Consider the following 15,488-nt stretch of genomic DNA (forward strand, 5'->3'; position numbering starts at 1 on the left):
GTTTCATGCACTCACTAACCTTCCAGCATCCCTCTCTCCATTCATCTGGGAGGAAAATACTCTCATGGGGCCAAAACAAAATAGAGTCCTCAGGATCACACCATTAGGTCATGATCATGAGGTCTAGGGATTTTAGTTAAGGGAAGAAATGATAAGGCACCATGCCTCTCCCTGCAAAGCTGGTGTGCAGGGCAGCACCGCTCCTGGGCCATACCTGGGGGGTGCAAAGGAGGCCCTCATGGTGGTAAGACTGACAGTCACAGACTTTAAGGAAGAAAACCGCTTTTCCTTTGTTCATGCTCATTTCCTTCTCTCACCTTCGGAGAGACTATGTCCAGAGGGTGACGGCCATACTGAGGACTTTGGGGAAGGGTGCCTGGAAACTGGCTCCTGAGCCTTATAGTCTGGGTCTCAAGCAGAAAACACAGGGAGCCTTTCAGCATTTCCCTTGACTAGCCCAGCTCATTCCAGGTAGAGAACTATTTGAAAAGTCTGAGCTGGTAAAAAAGAAGGTTTTCAGCTCAGCACCAAATGTGTCACGAAAAGAAACACTTTGACCATTGTCCATGTCTTTTGGGAACATACCATGGCCATGTAAGATGGTGGCTACCTTGGATTCTGTTTTTTTTTTTTTTATGTTCAATTAGCCAACATATAATACATCATTAGTTTTTGATGTAGTGTTCAGTGATTCTTGGGTTCTTGATGGCACATCATGTGCCAGACTCTGCTGCTCTGTGATTTCCCTGCATTATCTCATCTATGAGCTGGGGACCATGATTACTGCCATTTTGCAGTTGGTGAAAATAACGTATACAGCAATTAAGTACATGTTCATGTTTATTCAAACTGTCTTACTATGACATCTAGGGCACAAGTAGAGGCAGGATCTGAACCCAGCTCTGTCTAACTCCTGAGCCCTTGCTGTCGACCACAACTCTAGGCTGTATAGACTTGCACTTGGTTCATTCAACGAGCTGGTATTATTGATCTATTGAGTGGGCACCGGGCTAGGTCCTGGGGACACTGAGATGCAATAAAAGGACACAAGACCTGCCATCAATCCTCATGATCTAATGAGGGGCCATAAAATATGCCTCCCCTGTGTGCTCCTGGTACCATTGCCATCTTTGTGTCATCTGTGACTGTCCTCCCCATCTGCCAGACTCAGTTAAATTTTCTAGTCTCGGCCACCTATGCCTCCCGCCCTCCTCCCGCTGCCTGTCATTTTGGTGTCATGGGCAGATGGAATACAAGAAGAGCCTGTCAATGGGTGCAGGGTGAGGAGAGGAAGAAGGGAGTGTGCCACAAAGCCAGAATCTGTCTGACAAACGATGTGACAGCAGACACGGCGAGGGTGACAGCTGGAAAATAACAGTTAATAGCCCCTGCCCAGGCTGTGCTCAGAGAGATGGCATGCCGAGCAACATCATAACGGCTTGTGGAAATATTGCTCTGAGCCCACAGAGGCCGTTGCAAGACGCCCAGCCTGGTGCACTTCCTTGTCACATTTACAAAGCTCACTCTTTTGGAAACTGACCCCGTGCTCGTCCGTGCTCAGTGGTGCCACGCACATACAACCAGTTGGACCTGGTATCTTAGCTGGGGCTCTTGCTAGGAAACCCTTGGCAGAAATGATTGGCAAAGACTTGGGGTTTGGGTCAGGCTCACAGCCGTTCATGGGGCTGTGCTGGTATTACTCTTGAAGATAATTATAAAGATAAGACCAGTTAAAATATCTAATGTTTTATTCAATATTTTGGTGAGTTTCAATTACTCCCAATTATCATTCAGTACCTTTTCTATTTAAAACAATTATTGCCCTTTACAATGAGCTTTGAGGCAAATAAATTGCTTGCCAGGATGATTCACAGCTTCTGCCAGAATTTTCTCTCTCTCACTCGTCCTCAACTCTGCTACCTTTCAATTTGTGGCTAACTAGCATAGCATTAGCTTCCGGTTAACCCTTTGGCTCTTCCCAGTGTTAGCCACCAAAGGAACGTTATGTATTGGGGGAAGAAAAAAAGTAGCTTCAGTCACCCTTGAGACAATTATACTCATTAAAAATCAATGGGATCCAATTACTAGCAGCAGGACTCTGACTCAGTTTCAAATGTATCGAACACCAATTCCCAGCCAAGTGACAGAAGCACATCATCAGGATCTGACAGCTGTGCCAGGAAAGAAGCCACTTTGACTCACTTCTGTGATTGCATTCAGAACCGTTGCCTCTTTGTCATTATCATCATTTTGCGTTTATTGTGTAAATTCCTTCAATGCTAAGTGTTAAATTAGGAGCAAGGGAAGTTGCAAAGAATCAGGATTACCCTCACTCAGATAGAGCTGTAATTAGAAAAAGGAGTCAATGCCTATAGGAAAGTGTGGTTGTCCGTAAAAAAGGAACACAAGCTGGAAGAAACAATTTGAAACCCGAAGTGTCTGATAGAGCTTTCTGGGCACTATTCCATACCACATTGTTATTGACTCCTGCTCTTACCCTCCGAGATGATGGAGATTGGAGATCGCACTTGCCCCAAGGAAATTGCTATGCAAATGATGGCTTGTAGCTTCATTATATTCACCAAATCAATTATTTGCTTAATGATGGATTAAACAGAGGTGTTATTTATAAAATCCTAGAATAACAGAACTTGAGTCAATTATTGGTATTGGTAAATATTGGCAAAATATAGCATCCTTGATATTTTGTAATACCTAAGTTACATTCATTACAACTGAATTGGAATACAGACTTCAAGGAAATGAAATCTACAGATTGATTTGGGTAGTATGAGCATTTTGACAATATTAATTTTTCTTATCCATGAACACAGGATTCCTTTCTATGTATTTGTTTTCCTTCAGTGAATTTCATAAATGTCCAATAGTTTTCAATGTACAGATCTTTCACATCCTTGATTAAGTTTATTCCTAAATATTTTATTGTTTTTGATACTATTGTAAATTGGATTATTTTCTTATTTTTTTTCTATTAGATATTTTGTTGTTATTGTATAAAAATACAACTGATTTTTGTATGTTAATTTTGCATCCTGCAACTTTACCGAATTTGTTGGTAAGTTCTAACTGAGTTCAGGTGGAGTCTTCAGGGTTTTCTATATATAAGATTGTGTCATCTGCAAACAGAGATAATTTTGATTCTTCTTTTCCAATTTGGATGCCTTTTATTTCACTTTTTTACCTAATTACTCTGGTGAGGTCTGTAGGACAATGTTGAATAAGAGTGGTGAGAATGGGCACCCTTGTCATATTTCTGATTTTTAGTCTTTCATTGTTAAGCATGTTAGTAGTGAGTTTTCCATATATGGCCTTTATTATGTTATGGTATGCTCCTTCTATACTAAATCCGTTGAGAGCTTTTCTCAAAAAAGAGCAGTGAATTTTGTCAAATGCTTTTTCTGCATCTATTGAGAACATACGATTTTTTATCTTCTATTCTACTAATGTGTGTATCACATGTACTTATTTCTATATGTTGAATAATCCTTGCATCCCAAGGATAAAACCAACTTGATCACTGTGTATGGTCCTTTTAATGTGTTGTTGAATTTGCTTTGCTAGACTTTTGTTGAGAATTTTTACATCTACATTAATCAGAAATATTGCCCTATAGTTTTCTTGTAGTGTCTGGCTTTGGCATCAGGGCAATGTTGGCCTCATAAAATGAGTTTGCAAGTGTTCCCTCCTCTTTAATTATTTGGAAGAATTGAGAAGGATTGATATTAATTCTTCTGTAAGTGTTTGGTAGAATTCACCCATGAAACCATCTGGTCCTGGACTTTTCTTTGTTGGGAGGTTTTTGATTACTGCTTTGATCTCCTTAGTCATTATTGATCTGTTCATACTTTCTATTTCTTCATGATGTAGTCTTAGTAGATTATATGTTTCTAGGGATTTATCCATTTCTTTTAGGTAATCCATTTTTTGGCATATAGTTGTTTATAATAGTTTCTTATGATCCTTTGTATTTCTGTGGTTCCAGTTGTAATATATCCTCCTCATTTATAATTGTGTTTGAGTCCTTCCTCTTTTTATCATGGTTAGTCTAGTGAAAGGTTTGTAATTTTGTTTATCTTTTCAGGAAAGCCAGTTCTTGGCTTCATTAATTTTTTTTTCTATTGTCTTTCTAGTCTTTATTTCAATTATTTTGGGTGTTGACTTTTCATGTTGATAGCTGGCATTATAAAACTCTGTAGGATATATTTTTTACTGTGGATATGTTCCTTACCAACTCTCAGTTGAACATAGTGAATTATAGATTTTAATTGCTATAAATTGTTTTAACTTACCTTAGCATGAAAAAAAAGTAGAAAGAGAACGTTCATTTCCATTTATTTAAAAATATTTATATAAGTGCATAAAAAGAATGAGTCTTCTTAGTAGCTTCACAGTAGAGGGTGAGCCAAGAGGAGAACTCATGAATGACTCACTGATTTCTGAATCGATCAACTGGATGGGGAAGACTTGGAGGAAAAATATATCTGGGTGAAAAATTCTGGTGTTCTGACCTGTTCATATTTATCTTGGGGTACTTATTCAACATCTATTCATATTATCAAATATGGGTATAAAAATCTTGGAGCTCAGTTGGAGAACTTACACCTGGAGATATAAACTTGGGAATCACAAGCAATAAAGCCATCGGGTGGGATAAACTCATCTTGGAAAAGAGTGTAGATAGGGAGCAACTGATGGCTTCAACCAAGACTGAAGGCACTGTGATATTTAGAGTTTGATACAAGGACATTCAGTGGGCAAAGTAACCAGTGAGGAAAGGGGAGACTAGAATAGCATGTGCTGTTTTATAATCCAAGAAAAATGGCAGTGGTCTACTTGACAGATACTACAGACTAGTCCAGAAAAGTAAGTTTTGAGGAGTGACTTTTGCATTTTATAATAAAGGGGTGCTTGGTTTCAGGGAGGTTGTTGTGAGAAAGGTTTGATTGGAACGGGTTATAGGCAGTGGGAGAGTGACTGGAGCAGCTTTTCTGTGAATGGACAGAAGAAACATGGGCTGTAGATACACAGGAACTGAAGTCAAAAGGTTTTTTGTTTTTATTTTATTTGTTGTTGTTGTGCTGTAGGATAGGAGATAGTAGAGCATGTGTGTTTGCTTATGAGATGCTCCAGTAAAAATGAAGAACTTGATGCTGCTGAAGAGAGTATCTAATTGCACTAGCAAATTCCTTGAGAAAGAATGTATGGTTCCAATCTAGAAGACAAATGAAGAAGTCAGGATACTGGCTGGTTGTGCCAACCATGAATTCCCGTGATCTTTGTGTGTTTGAGTTGATAAGGGCAGAAGAGGTCATCTAGTACAGTCATTCATTTGCTGGCTCATTCCTTCAAGTAATCGTTTTCAGATATCTTCTATGCAGCAGGCATGGCTGAAATAGACCTTGTGCCCTTAACAAATAAGGATATCCTCCTTTTCTTTTTTTTTTACTATGTTATGTTAATCACCATACATTACATCATTAGTTTTTGATGTAGTGTTCCATGATTCATTGTTTGCATATAACACCCAGTGCTCCATTCAATACGTACCCTCTTTTTAAAAAAAATTTTTATTGTTATGTTAATCACCATACATTACATCATTAGTTTTTGATGCAATGTTCCATGATTCATTGTTTGTGCATAACACCCTGTGCTCCATGCAGAACGTGCCCTCTTTAATACCCATCACCAGGCTAACCCATCCCCCTATCCCCTCCCCTCTAGAACCCTGTTTGTTTCTCAGAGTCCAGTCTCTCATGGTTCGTCTCCCCCTCCTCTTTATAAGCAAGAAAAATTAGACTCACAGGGTGGAATATCTTTCATAAAGTCATACCTTTTTTTTTTTCAGCTAGCCCTACAATGAAAATCCATGACTTTCTACTACCCATACATTGTTCTTTAAAAAACAAAAACAAAACAAAACAAATCAAACAAAATACAACCCTCCCCAAACCTCCCCAAATCCTTTATTTTTAGAGCAGTTCTAGTTCATAGCAAAATTAAGAGGAAGGTACAAAGATTTCCTATATACCCACTACCCCCACATGCATAACTTCCTCCACTGTAAACATCCCTGATCAGAGCGATGTATTTTTTACAGATGAACCTACATTGACACATCATAATTGCCCAGCTATAGTTTGCATTATGATTCACTTTCAGTGTTGTACATTCTGTGGGTTTGGACAAATATATAATAACATGTATCCATCATTATAGTATAATACAGAGTATTTTCACTGCCTTAAAAATCTGTGCTCTGCCTACTCATTCTTCCCCTAACCTATACTCCTGGCAACTACTGATGTGTTCTCTGTCTCCATAGTTTGCCTTTTCCAGAATGTCATGTTGGAATCATACAGTAGATAACCTTTTTAGATTGGTTTCTTTCACTTAGCAATATGCATTTAACTTTCCTCCACGTCTTTTCATGGACATTGTTCCTTTCAATTTACTATCCAACCACTTAACTCTGAGTCTCATTTCCTCACTTATTACTTGGTAGGCAAGACAATGATAAGTTCTATGTTGGGTTTACAAAACAATGAATAAGATACCCATAAACATATATCCTCATGAGGGAGATACTATGCATACACCAAAGAATTATTGTGAAGATTGAATGAGAAAAAGTATATGGTGTCTCTTGAGAATAAGACTGCCATATAAGCATAAGTTACATGCTATGTTATGTTTATGTGGACATAGGAAGGCAGGCTAAATGGCTGAGATTCAACTGAGTTCATCTTGATTTTCCTAAAACCTGAAGAGAAAAATTAAAACATTTTTATTACAAACATTTATAAAATAATTAGAAATGTAGCAACTAGAGAGGTAAAGCAGCTGAATGAAAGCAGTAGGTGAAAGCATTAAAACATCATAGCATACATGTATGTATTCAAGGTGCTTTTGGTTGGAAAAGCTATTATATTTGAAGAGTCACAACTCAGATTAATGAGGTCCTTTCTTGCATCTCTTGGCATTTGGGGAAGCAAGTAAATGTCTACCTTGCCTTCATCATTAAGCCAATCAAGTCTAACCATATGACTGATATACCTGTCAATTTATTGTGTCCACCATCCACCTAGAGGTGCTCACAGAATATGCCAGAACCTCCACAGTCACTTGCTTATATTCAAATTGCTTGATTCTCACCCACCACCCCTGGCTTCAAATGCTTGGCTCTCTAATCCTGAAATCAGTTCTGTTCCATGTTTTCTAAATTTGGCATTTACACTTAATTTCTTCAGTTTTCTGCTAAGGACTTGGTATGGGTGGCCCTCCGGAGTCCAGCCAACCCACAGAATTATGAGAGATGATAATAAATTTTTGTTTAAAGCTACTAAGTTGTGGGAGTGATTTTCAACCAGGGGTGATTTTGCTCCCCTCTCCAAACAGGGGACATTTAAAAGTGTCTGGAGACATTTCTGGCTTTCACACTGGGTGGGGGAGTGCTAGTGTCATCTAGTGGGTAGAGGCCAGGAATGCTGCTACATATCCCATGATGCCACAGCATCCTCCCATAGCAGAAAATGATTAGTCCCAAATATCAATAAGTCTGAGACTGAGAACCTTTGTCATTGAGAATCACAACCATTTCTTTTTAAATTGTGTTGTAATTAAATCAAAAGTCCATTTTTTTTTTCAGATTTTGAACACCTCCTATACACTTTTATGTTTTATTCTCAAAATCCTTTCTCTTTTCTGTCTCCCCAAACCCTGTAAAACCTTACTCAAATCCCTTATCCACAGGAGAGTTCCCTGACGTCTCTCTCCTTTGGCTGTAGTAAAATACTAACATACTACACACTGCTAATTTCTTTTCTGGCATTTAGTCACATTCTTAGGTCTATTAATCTGGTATGGTTGTAAACTCCTCAAAGTCAAACATCCAACTGCATACTATTTTCAGACAACTCAAAGAGCAAGCACAGAGCCTACCATAAAAAGTGGTTGGAGATTGACTATATCTGCTTCTTTTCTTTTTTTTTAAATTTAAATTCAATTAGTCAAGGTATAGTATATCCACTTCTTATGTTCATGTAATTTTTATGAAATGTTATAATTTTATACTAGATATTTACCATATACTATTATGTATATGTTACATTAATATATTACTATATATTTACAAGATAAATATTTATATTTGTAGTGTAGTATAGTAAATATATTTATATACACTTTCATATATTTACTATATTTATAGTATACTATATAGTATATATAGTATATTTATACTGTATATTTTCTATATATTTATATATTATATTTATATTACTATATATTTACTATATACTGTATTACTATATTTGCTATGTACCATATACTATTATATACAGTATAATTTTATGCTGTAAAATTGTGATATATAATATACAAGAAATATGTATTTGGTCTTTGACCCCATTTCTGGCACAGAACTCCTAAAGCCCTTGGAATTTCCTAAGTATTGAAAATGATAAAAGGTGACTTTGTTACATTAACGAGGTGACTTTTGGGAAACATCTAAGCACTGTTTGCCAGGGGAACCAACCATGTGATTAGAGGTTTGGGACTTACAGTCCCACTCCCTGAACTCTGGGGAGGGGAGAAGGCCTGGAGATTGAGATCAATCACCAGTGGCCAATGAGTGACTCAAACATGCCTATGTAATGGAGCCTCCATTAAAATCCCAAGTGAGAGTATTCAGAGAGCTTCTGGATTGTTGAATACATGGAAGTATGGGGAGAGTAACATGCCTAGAGAGGAGGACATGAACACTCCATGACCTTTCCTCATACCTTGCCCTAGGCCTCTCTTCCATCTGGCTGTTCTTGAGTTATATCTTTTTATAATAAGCTGGTGACCTAGTAAGTAAAATGTTTCTCTGAGCTTTGTGAGCCATGCTAGCAAATTAATCACAATCCAGGAGGGGGTCATTGGAACGTCCAATCTGTAGCCTGTTGGTCAGAAGCCCAGGTAACAACCTGGGCACAACTGTGACTGGCCTCTGAATCAGGGAAGGGGGCAGTGGGACTGGGCCCTTACCTGTGGGATCTGACACTATTTACAGGTAGATAGTGTTAGAATTGAGTCAAATTGTGGGACACTCAGCTGGTATCACAGAGAATTGTTTGTTGTGGGGGAAATGTCTCTGCATATTTGGTGACCAGAAGTGTCAAAAGTGAAGTGTTTTTGTTTGTTTGTTTGTTTGTTTCTGAGTGGTTAAAGGAGATTCACAGGAAGGAAACACACAGTGGAGAAGAACTGTAGGTTTTTCCATTTTGTAGACTTTTCTTAGGGACACTAACATTTCACAAAATCTAAGTAGAAAATGTCTTGTTGATGTTAATCACACTTGATCTCACAAATGGTGAATCAGCAGAGCCTAACTCCATAGACCCAGCAAAGATATATCAGAAAAGGCAGCTGATCTCCCAAACAGTTCAAATGAGCATGCCTCCCCCACATCCCTCAGACTCTGGCCCATTAGCCAACCAATCTTTCCACACACAAAATATGTGAGCTGCTGGTCTTTTGAAACAAGTCCCATCCAACAGCTGGCTTTCTCCTGATTAAAGATAAAGGTGGAAAACTCTAGAACGGGTAGTCTATTGGGTTAGAGATATGAAAAGATGTGAGGGAAATGATGGCAGCCAAGGTTAAGGAGAGGCGGGCTGCAACATAATGTGGACTGCCATGTATATCAGATCAAGGATAGAAGATGTGTAAACCATCAAAGTTTCTCAAATGATAATATGGTCCAGGTTGAGCTTTAGAAGGATTAATCTGCCATCCATGTGTGGGATGGTTTAGAGAGAGACAAAGCTGGAAGTCTAAGAAGCTACTGGAGAGGGTAACATTAACAGAATCAGAACCTTCTCTAATCCTCTCCTCCGTTAAAGCAATGAGAACACTGGCCAAAATTGTCTGAATTAAGTTCTTCAGAACTCTGAAAATTAAACTAAGGCTTGAAGCATTCTGGGAGACTATTTTAAAACAAAAGTTTGAATGTCCATGAGAAGAACAAGTTTTGTGGTTTCACTTGTCCTGTTTCCATCCTCCTATTTCCATCCTATTTCCAGCTCCAGGGTAGCCTTGAGGATCAAGATCTTGTGATAATTGTGAAAACGAGAAGCTTGGCAGCCATTGGGGGAGTGGGGCAGAACGGGAAGGCTGGAGCTTTTTCTAAACCCCATTCTCAGAGGATTGTCATTATTTAATCCATTTGCTGGTTCTCTGGAAGACCTCACTGACAGGGATGCTTTTATTTGACCTGACTCAGAATTTGTTCATAACAAACAGCATTTCCTTGGTGTATTCATCAAAAATAATCACATACAAATATTTAACGTTCTGGTTGCCTGAGGTTGTGGATAAAAATTGGGGCAAACAATAAGTTAACCAAAAATCTGGAAAGGAAAACCCGGAGAACAAAATGTCTATCAGGGCTTTGAAAAGCTCTGGCATATCCCTGGGAATCTGGAAGTCTACATGCATGTGTAAGGACTGTGTGCCCACTCAGGAAAGACCTGAGAAAGTTCAAAGCTCTCACCTTTCACTAGCCTTAGGCTTGAGCAGAGAGGAAGTAAAGGCAAGAGTGGCATTGTAACTACCTGGCTAAGTGCTGAAGTCATCCCCCAACACACAGAGAGAACCACTTGACAAAGACTGGAAGACATTGATTTCAGATGTTTAAGGAAATCTCTACCCAATCATTAAACTAACTGATCACTAAACTAACCAAAGAGAAACTTCAGCGACCACACAATACAAAGAATATAGACTTTATAGAATTACCTCAGAAAAGTCACTAAGCAAACAACAACAGAAACAAAGAAAGTATGACCTATACACAGGAAAAAAAAATAATCAATAGAAATTGCCACTGAGGAATAGCAGACATTGGACTTAGTAAACAAAACTATTTAAAATATATTCAGAGAAATAAAAGAAACTATGTCTAAAAAATTAAAAGAAAATATGAGAATAATGCCTCATCAAATACAGAATATCAATAAAAAGGTATAAATTATTTTTTAATAAAAGAATGAGATGGAAATCTGAAGTTGAAAAGTATAATAAGTAATGAAAATATTACTAGAAGGGGCTCAACATCAGATCTGACCTGGCAGAAGAAAGAATCAACGAACTTGAAGATAGGTGAAGTGAGATTATCAAATCTGAGAAAAGAAATAAAACTGAATGAAGAAAATTAATAGAGCCTCAGAGCCTCGCAGGGACTATGAGATACCATCAAGCATACTGATGTAATGGGAGTTCAAGAAGGAGAGGAGAGAGAGAAAGGGGCAGACAGTATAGTTGAAGATATAATAACCAAAACTTTCCAAATTCTATGAAAAACATAAATCTGCACATCCAAGAAACTCAACAAAATCCACTGTGGGTAAATTTCAAGATATTAATACCTAGACACATAGTCAAGCCATCAAAACTAAAAGGCAAAGAGAACATGGAATGCAGCAAGAGAGAAGCAACTCATACATAAAACGGATGCTTGGTAAAATTAAAAGATGATTTCTCAATGGAAACTTTGGAGACCAGAAGGCAGTGGGATGACATTCTAAGTGCTGAGAAAAGACTGTCAATCAAGAATTTCATACCTAGCAAAACTACCCATCAAAAATGAAGGAGTAATTAAGATACTGAAAAAATAACTGAGAGAATTTGTTGCTAGCATATCTACCTACAAGAAATATTAAAGGCAGTCCTTCAAGGTGCAATGAAAAGACATGAGACAGTAACTAGAATCAAAATGAAGAAATAAAAGGCACTGATAAAGCCTACTTATATGTAAACAAAAAAGAGAGTGTTATAGTGTTTTTAAATTTGCACTTTACCCCCCTCCTATCTGATTTAAAAGACAATGGTATAAAGCTATAATTATACATCTTGGTTGATGGGTATATAATGTACAAAGATGCACTTTGTATGACAATAAGCACATGAAAGAGAGATAGGAAATGACACTATATAGAAGCACAATTTTTGTACTATTGAAATCAACTTGTATTAATTTGAATTAAATTGTTAAAACTTAAAATGTCAATTGCAATCTCCAGGAAACCACTAAGAAAACAAAAAATACAGCAAAGTAAATGACAAGGGGATTATAATGGTATACTAAACAGTATTTATTTAATACAAAAGAGGGTAATATTGGTAGAATAGGGGAATAACAAAGACATAAGATGGGCAGAAAACAAATAGCAAAATGTCAGACAAAATTCTCACCTTTTCAGTAAGTATATTAAATGTAAATAAATGAAATACTCCAGTTAAAAGGCAAAGATTGGAAGAAAGTAAAAAATAAAACAAACCATTATACAACTATGTGCAGCCTAGAATAGACACACAATAGACTCAAAGACACAAATAGATCTAAAAATATGGAAAAAAATACCATGCAATCATTAACCAAAAGGGAGCTGGAGTGGCTATAGTAATATCAGACACCATCGAGTTTAGGAGAAAAATTGTTACTAGAAACAAAGGAAACAATTTGTAATGATAAAATTGTCATCCATAGCCAGGTATAACAATTATAAACATATATGCACCTACAAACAGACCCCAAAATATAGTTGGGGATGTCAACATTCCACTTTCAATATTAAGGGAAAAAAAACACTAGACAATAGACCAACAAAGAAATAGGGGATTTGAACAATATGATGAAAAACTAGATGTGAAAGTGTTCTATGGAACACTTCACCCAACAGCAACAGAAACACATTCTTTTCAAGTGTACATGGAACATTCTTTAGGATAGACCATAGTTTAAGCCACAAAGCAAGTCTCAATGAATATGAAGGGCTTGTTATCATACAGAGCATTTTCTTTGGTCACCATGCACTAGAATTAGAAATAATAGGACAAGGAAATTTAGGAGACCCAGAAATTTGTGGAAATTAAACACATTCCTATATAACCAATGGATCAAAGAGAAATCACAGGGAAATTAGAAAATATTTTATGATGAATAAAAAAAACATAGCATGTGATACAGTGAAATCAGTGCTTAGAGGGAAATTTATAAATACAGATGCCTGTATTGGCAAAGAAAAATATCAAGTCAGTAAGTCAACCTTAAGAACCTGGGAAAAGATGAGCAAACTAATCCCCAAACAAGCAGAAAGAAAGAAATTATAAAGACTAGAGTGGCAATAAATAAAAGAGAGACTAGAAAAACAGTAGAATCAGTGTAGGAAAAGCTGGTGTTTTGAAAACATCAACAAAATTGGCAAATTTTAACTAGACTGAGAGAAAAAGAGAAAAGCCTCAGATTATTAAATCAAAAATAAAAATGTGGACATTACTACTGACTGTAGAGGAATAGAGGATCAGAAGAGAATACTATACACAATTTTATGCCAACAAATTGGATAACCTAGAGGCAACAAACAAGTTTCTAAAAACACACAAACTGCCAAAATTAACTCAGGAAGGAATAGAAAATCTGAATAGATCTATAACAAGTAAAAAGATTTAATGAATAATCAAAAAACTTCCCACAATGAAAACTTTAGGTGCACTTAACCTTTACTGGTGAAATGTAATAAACTTTAAAAGAATAAATATGAACCCTTCACAAACTGTCCCAAAACACAGAGGAGGAGGGAACAGTTTCAAACTATTCTAAGAGGCCAGTATTACCCTGATACCAAAACCAGACAAAGACATCACAGGCAAACTATAGACAAATATCCCTATGAATATAGGCACAAAAATCTTCATCAAAATACTCACAATCTGCAGCTAGCAATATATGAGAAAGATTATACATTACGATCCAGTGGATTTATCCCAGGAGTGCAAAGTTGGTTCAATTACAAAAACAGATCACTGTGATAACTATATTAATAGTCTAAAGAGCAAAACCCACTTGATCATCTACATAGAGAAAGCATTTGACAAAATGCAACATCTTTTCATCATAAAAACTTTCAACAGATTAGGAATAGAAGGGAACTTCCTCAACCTGAGAAAGTGCATCTAATGCAAAACCCACAGAGCATGTCATACTTACTGCTAAAGGTTGAAAGCTTCCCTCTAGGAGCAGAAATAAGAAAATAATGTTTGCTCTTGGAACTTCTTTTCAACATTGTACTGAACATTTTAGCTAAGGAAGTTAGGAAGGAAAAAGACATAAAAGACATCCAGATTTGAAAGGAGGAAATAAAATAATCTATTTGCAGATTGAATATTGTGCATAGAAATTCGAAGGGTGGGGCACCTGGGTGGCTCAGTCAGTTAAGCATCTGCCTTCGACTCAGGTCATGATCCCAGGGTCCTGGGATCGAGCCCCGCATCGGGCTCCCTGCTCCGTGGGAAGCCTGCTTCTCCCTTTCCCAGTCCCCCTGCTTGTGTTCCCTCTCTCTCTGTGTCTCTCTCTGTCAAATAAATGAATAAAATCTTAAAAAAAAAAAAAAAAGAAAAGAAATCCGAAGGATTTGTATTTCCCTGATGATGAGTGATGTTGAGCATCTTTTCATGTGTCTGTTAGCCATCTGTATGTCTTCTATGGAAAAATGTCTATTCATGTCTTCTGCCCATTTTTTAACTGGATTATTTGTTTTTTGGGTGTTCAGTTTTATAAGTTCTTTATATATTTTGGATACTAACCCTTTATAAAACACCCACACCAACACGCATTCAGACACACACACAATATTAGAGCTAATAAATGAGTTCAGCAGGGTTGTAGGATACAAGATCAATGTAGAAAAATAAATTTTGTTTCTCTACACTATAAGAGAACCATACAAAATAAAACTAACAAAACAATGCCATTTAAAATACTATCAAAATAATAAAATATTTAAGAATAAATTTAACAAAAGAAGTGCAAGATCTGTACACTTAAAAGTATAAAACATAACTGAAATAAATTAAAGACTCAAATGGAAATACATTCTGTGTTTATTATTAGACCTGTATTTTTTAAAACTCCCCAAATTGGTCTATATATTTAATGTTATCGTTATCAAAATTCCAGCTGCCTTTTTTCCACATATTGGAAAGCTGTTAATTCACATGGAAATTCAAGGTACCCAGAGGAATTAAAGCAATCTTAAAAAAAAAAAGAACAAAGGTGGAGGGTTCGCTCTTCCATATTTCAAAACTCACTACAAAGCAACAGTAAACAAGATGATCGAGTCCTGGTATAAAGATATACATTTAGATCAGTGGAATGGAATTGAGAGTCCAGAAACAATTGGTTCAATTGATTTTTGACAAGATTGTCAAGACAATTCAGTAAGGGAAAATAAAGTCTTTTCACAAATGGTGTTGGGATGGCTGGATATCCACAGGTAAACTAATGAGTTTGGAACCATATCTTAGTCTCCATACAAATATAACTCATAACTCAAATGGATCAATGACCAAAAAGTGAAATGTATATAACCCTTAGAAGAAAACTTAAATATATACATTTATGACTGGATTGGGCAATGGTCTCT

This window comes from Halichoerus grypus, chromosome 8, assembly GCF_964656455.1.
Source record: "Halichoerus grypus chromosome 8, mHalGry1.hap1.1, whole genome shotgun sequence".
NCBI classification, from domain to species: domain Eukaryota; kingdom Metazoa; phylum Chordata; class Mammalia; order Carnivora; family Phocidae; genus Halichoerus; species Halichoerus grypus.